Raw genomic sequence first — 6,000 nt, 5'->3', positions numbered from 1 at the left:
TAGACCGTTAGCATCTCATTAAAAAATGACCAAAGAGTTTAGATATTTTTCCTATTTAAAACTTGACTCTTCTGTAGTTACATCGTGTACTAAGACCGACTGTTCAGTTTCTTGATTATTACGCCGGAATTACTATTGTATGTAGATAATATGGAGATATAATTGGACGATTTTTTTGTTTAAATCTATTCAAATCTTCTGTTTTCAGCAGGAAAGGTGTCATTAATCATTTAACGATTTTTTTCAACGGAAGTGATTCAAAGTAAAAACTTATTTGTTATTTCTCAGTCTGTGAAGCTATATAATTTCAGTTATGTTATTGTTCATATGCAAAATTAAAAAAATTCCACAATTTTTTTTTATTTCAGCACGATAATTTTTTCCTAGAGCTGCTGTAAAGCAGAAAACAATCTGTCCATCATTTTCCTGTTTTCACTGTGAAGCTGCTTTAAAACAATCTATTGCGAAAAGCTCGATATAAATGAAGATGACTTGTGTTGCTTTTTCAGCTGCACGTTATAAATGACTCGCAGTTCTTTCAGATGGACCGATTCTGCGGACCACAAACCCGCTCTTCACTAACATGCTGTCTACATATTTATATAATTAAAAATCGAAAATTTGCAGCCTTTGCGATATCATAATAGCACATAAGCCAAATTGATATTGTTCATTGAAGCTCACTGTATCATGTAGAAGAGTGTTGTGAGAGAGAGAGCGAGTTTATTACCTGCATTCATTCATATTTAGCATTTCCCTTCAGGTCAGTCCTATGTTCATAATAAAACATCTGTTTAAATGTCTGATGCATTATCTTGTCCTTTTAACAGTTAAGGGGTTTTCCCGTGACTGACAGCGCTAGTCAAAGCATTTGTCAGGTGCATCTTGTTCCGTGTTCACAACAATTCAGTCTTTTCAATGTAAAAGTCTTCGCTACTGACTGACACACTCATAAAGTGTGTATTCACAGTCATGGTGTACAGGGACATGTGGTATAGGAGGAGGTGTGTATGTAGTTCTATAGCCGACAGTTCCTCTCTGTCTCAAACGTGTTTGTATAGATATATTTAAAAAATAAAATTAAAAAAATCAGGGGCCATATTATGGAAGAAAATGCTGTTAAGAACAGTCTTAATTTTTTACTTATGAGTCAAAACATTCTTAGTAAAAAGTAGGACTTGTCTTTTATAAAGAAACTAAATGTAACTTTCAGCAAAGTCTAAGACTGATTCTTAAGTGTTGACTGAGTGGTTTAATAAGAACTACAGTGATGTATATAGACAAAATGGCCACCATCAACCAATAGTGAGTCTGCAAGTGTATGACATATTAGCATTATACGACACCACACTTCAACTTCAACTTCAACTTTATTCATTTATATAGCACATTTTACTGCAATTTCAATTGCCCAAAGTGCTTCACAATATCTCACAATAAGAGATAAAGATAAAATAAAATACATAAAGGCGAGACAAATGAAAAATCAAATGAAATAGAATGTATAAATGTATCAAGAAACTATCTCTAAACATGGTCTATTCTCAACAAACGCTAAATTAAAAAGATAAGTTTTAACTGAGACTTAAATCCTTCTAAAGTTGAAGCCTGCCGAATCTGCAAAGGGAGGCTGTTCCACAGTTTTGGGGCGATATCGCCCTTAGATTATTTAGACAGTAGAAGTTTATCTCCTGATCTCAGAGACCTGACTGGAGTATGGTCCTTTAAGAGGTTGGTGATATAACTTGGGGCGATGTTGTGAAAAGCTTTAAAAACCATCAATAAAATTTTAAAATCAATTCTATACTGGACTGGAAGCCAGTGAAGAGCAGATAATACTGGAGTTATGTGTTCTCTAATTTTTGTGCCTGTTAAAAATCTGGCTGCCGCATTCTGCACTAATTGCAGACGAGATAGATTGTGTTTACTTATCCCAACGTACAAAGAATTGCAATAGTCCAGTCTTGAGGTGATGAATGCATGCACTATGACCTGTAGGTCTTTAGTGTTAAGGAAAGGTTTCAGCCTGGAGATCAGTCTAAGTTGATAAAAACTACTCTTTACTACTGACTTAATCTGGTTGTCAAAGCTGAGGGAAGAGTCAATGATAACACCTAGACTCCTAACAGTATTTGTTATAGGTAAATCCAGAGGGGCAATAGCACTAGACATAGCTTCCTTAAGATACGATGGACCAAAGATAATTATCTCTGATTTTTTTCCATTTAACTGAAGAAAATTGTGCGATAACCAGATTTTGACTTCATCCAGGCAAAGTATTACACTGCGTTCCAAATGATTATGCAAGAGACAAATCAGTAAGATTTCTGTACAATAAACATTCAGATTTTAGTTTGGTGAGGTTCTCGAGACTCCAGAGACACCAGCAGCTTCAAATACCTGTTTGCTGCTCAACACTGGCTTTTTTATAGCTGCCCTTTTAATACAATTAATTTTTTTGATAGGAACTTTAATTAATAAGCCTTTATCTGACCGAGTTCTGCTGTGCTCTAAATCACTCACAAATCTTATGATAATTCAATAATCTCCATTCAGTTTCACACACTATTAGTTGTTTTCATGCCTTTTGCACAACATTGCACCATTTCATGCTTTTCATCTTCAGAAAGATCTTTCTTCCTCCCCATATTGCATGAGAACTGTGACTTGCTTAATTATGTGGAACAACCTCTAAGTAGGGTTTCCATAGATCTGGCAAATTATTTTGTCTGAGATTGATACCAGTTATCTTAAAAAGACATGGATAAATAAACAAACAAACATTTTTATTTTTTTAACTTAGAAAAACTAAAATCTGAATGTTTATTGTACTGAAATCTTACTGATATGTCAATTGCATAATAATTTGGAACGCAGTGTAAAGGCTGTAGCGAATTCAAATTTCCAACTTTAAAAGGCAAGTATAATTGAGTGTCGTCAGCATACATGTGATAAAAGATGTCATGACGACGGCAGATTGAGCCGAGAGGGCTCATGTACAAAGAAAATAAGATGGGCCCCAAAATAGAACCCTGAGGAAGACCATGTTTTAAAGATGCCGGCGAAGAAGAGTTATTTGCAAAATTCACAAAGAATGTTCTTTCATGCAAATATGACTTAAACCATTTTAAAGCAGTGCCCTTAATACCTACTTCATCCTCCAAGCGTTTCAGAAGAATTAAATGATCTACCATGTCGAAGGCGGCGCTGAGATCCAGCATAATTAAAACATCAGTAGATCATTCACTACTTTAACTAACGCAGTCTCTGTACTGTGGCCAGCTCTAAAGCCAGACTGGAAGTTATCTAAAATGTCATTTTCAATTAAAAAAGGAGTCATTTGAGAAAACACAACTTTTTCCAATACTTTTGTGAGACATGGTAATTTGGAAATTGGTCGATAATTATTCAGCTCAGTAGGGTTACAGCCAGATTTCTTGAGTAAAGGTGAGACCACACCGTTTCTCAGAGAGCTGTTTACAATAGATAGAATGCTAGGACTCAAGATAACAAAAAGATCTTTTAGAAAGCGTGGAGGTATAGGATCTAGGGGAGTTTATGATAGTTTCGTGTGTCTAACAATATCCTCCAGAACTGAAAGAGAGACTGGGTCAAAATGATCAAATGTACATGAATTTGGGGTGAAAACTGCTAGAACACAACATGACGGCGTGATATCTTCTCTGATTAGTTCAATCTTCCTTTGGAAAAAAGTCAAAAAATCCTCACAAGTGTAAAGAGAGGAATCAATAGAGGTATCTATAGATGGATTAAGTCCTGAATTTATTGTACTAAACAGAGTTTTTGGGCAATGAGGAGATCTATTTATTAACCCTGAGACATTTAGTTCTAGCAGCTTTAACAGCACACTGATAATTCTTGAGGGATACCTGTAATATTTCAAAAGAAATCTGTAATTTATCATTCTTCCATCTACGTTCAGCTTGTCTGCAAACCCGTCTAAGAGCCCTTATATCATCATTAAACCAAGGCTGAGGCAAAGATTTAGGCCTTTTCTTCTTAACTGGGGCGATATCGTTTATAATGTCCAAGCAGACTGAATTAAAAGCAACAGTCAATTCATCTGTGTCCATCAGAGGTCCAGCAGTTTCTAGTACCGATGAAATAGGGCTATTTGCATACGCCTCAGCAAAACGATGTGCCGTTGACTCAGTCATAAACATCTGTAAATGTTCTCTTTGGTGGGGCAACGACTAGATCAAATCTAAAAAACACTGTCTATGATCCGATATGCAATTATCCTCTGTAGCCACATCCTCAACAGATAACCCCATAGATAAAACCAGGTCGAGAGTATGCCCATGACTGTGTGTGGCATCGAGAGCAAATTGTGTTAAATTAAAAGAGTCAATGAGATCAGAGAACTGCCGACCGAGAGGGTTTGACAAGCAGCACAGATGAATATTAAAATCCCCAACAATTAAAAGGTTGTCTGTAATAGGTACAATGTGTGAGAGGAAATCGGCGAAGTCCTGAATGAAGTCCTTGTTATATTTAGGAGGACGATAAATGAGAGCGCAGTAGAGACACATAAAATGGTATTTTAGTAACAGTTTACTTTATGTTGAATAATTCTTTGATAAATGAAATAAGGCCAATGTTAATTAATTAATTAATTATTGACAAATGTTGTCCTTTAATCAATATACATATTGAAAACTATACAAAGTCTAAAAGTAAGTGTACTCTATGCATCATGCAAAGAATTTGCAACATATAAATGCATTTTAATGTTACCAAAAGAAAATTACATACATGTGAATACCTAAAACGGCCCCTAGAAAAATGTAAAAAATTTTAGTCTTACATGTGTCAAAATTCTAAGAATGACGTAATTTTACTCTTATTCTTAGACTTAAGAATAAGTGTGATTCCTAAAGGTTCCTAAGTGTCAAGACTGGGTCTCAGCTCCGAAATTATTTAGGAGAGCTGGAGAGGTGTCTTAACCTCGTTAAGAGTAATAAGATGACAGCAGAGAAGAGGAGATACACTCTTTCCAATGAAGATATGATGTATTGGAGTTATATGATGACATGGATTTGATCAAATGATAGAATGTCAATTCTTTTTGTAACTGACCTAATAAGAAATGTAATAACTTAAATGTAATAAATTTAATAAATATTACTTAAACAATAATTAATATGTTTAATGCATTTTAATAAATTTAAAGGTGCTGTATGCGATTTCTCAAATTCGTTGTTGAACACTGTTTATATTTGAAATCAACCAAAACAAACCCACCGCTCTCTTCACAGCGCCGCCTCCAAACCTCACAGTCCAATCCTAACCACCGATCACTGCGGTCATGCGAGGCGAATGACGTTAAACACCTCATTCTCTAGTGAGCGTCAGTTTAACTGCACAACTCTCACTATCTAGCCACTTTTACATGTGGATATCTGTGTATCACAGCTGATGCGAAACAAAATGCTTGACAAAAAATAAAGCGCAGATGATGAACGAACGACAAGGAAGCACAAAAAATGAATACTGTACACGAGTAAATACAAACAAGAGTTTCTTGTTAATCGCAAACAATGTTGCTTAAACCATCAAAATATGAGGAAAATATTTTTATTTTTATATTATTTAAATGTTTTTAAAATATGACATTGACTACAACATAATCAGTTTTTAATATTTAATTGGTTCTCTCTTGTTTTTGCATGTGTTCATAATTTCTTTGTATGACAGCCTGGCCAAAAATAATTTGAAATATAATTTCATTATCACACATGAAACGACTGACTCCAAGAGCAGCTTGCATCTTTTAACACATTTTTAAGAATATTTGAATTAAGGTTGAAGATGTCAGTTTTCATATGGCTGGACATCACATTTGGTCACTACTCTATGGCAGTTCATTGACTTTCCAACTGACCATCAAACCATTTTGGGTTTTCCTGGAGTTGTTGGAGCCGTTGATGAACTCATGACACATGATTGCTCTAACTGTAAATGAGGAGACATATATCA

The sequence above is a fragment of the Megalobrama amblycephala genome, linkage group LG5, assembly GCF_018812025.1.
Source record: "Megalobrama amblycephala isolate DHTTF-2021 linkage group LG5, ASM1881202v1, whole genome shotgun sequence".
Lineage (NCBI taxonomy): Eukaryota > Metazoa > Chordata > Actinopteri > Cypriniformes > Xenocyprididae > Megalobrama > Megalobrama amblycephala.
The sequence above is the reverse complement of the archived record's forward strand: the minus strand, read 5'-3'. Positions refer to the sequence as shown.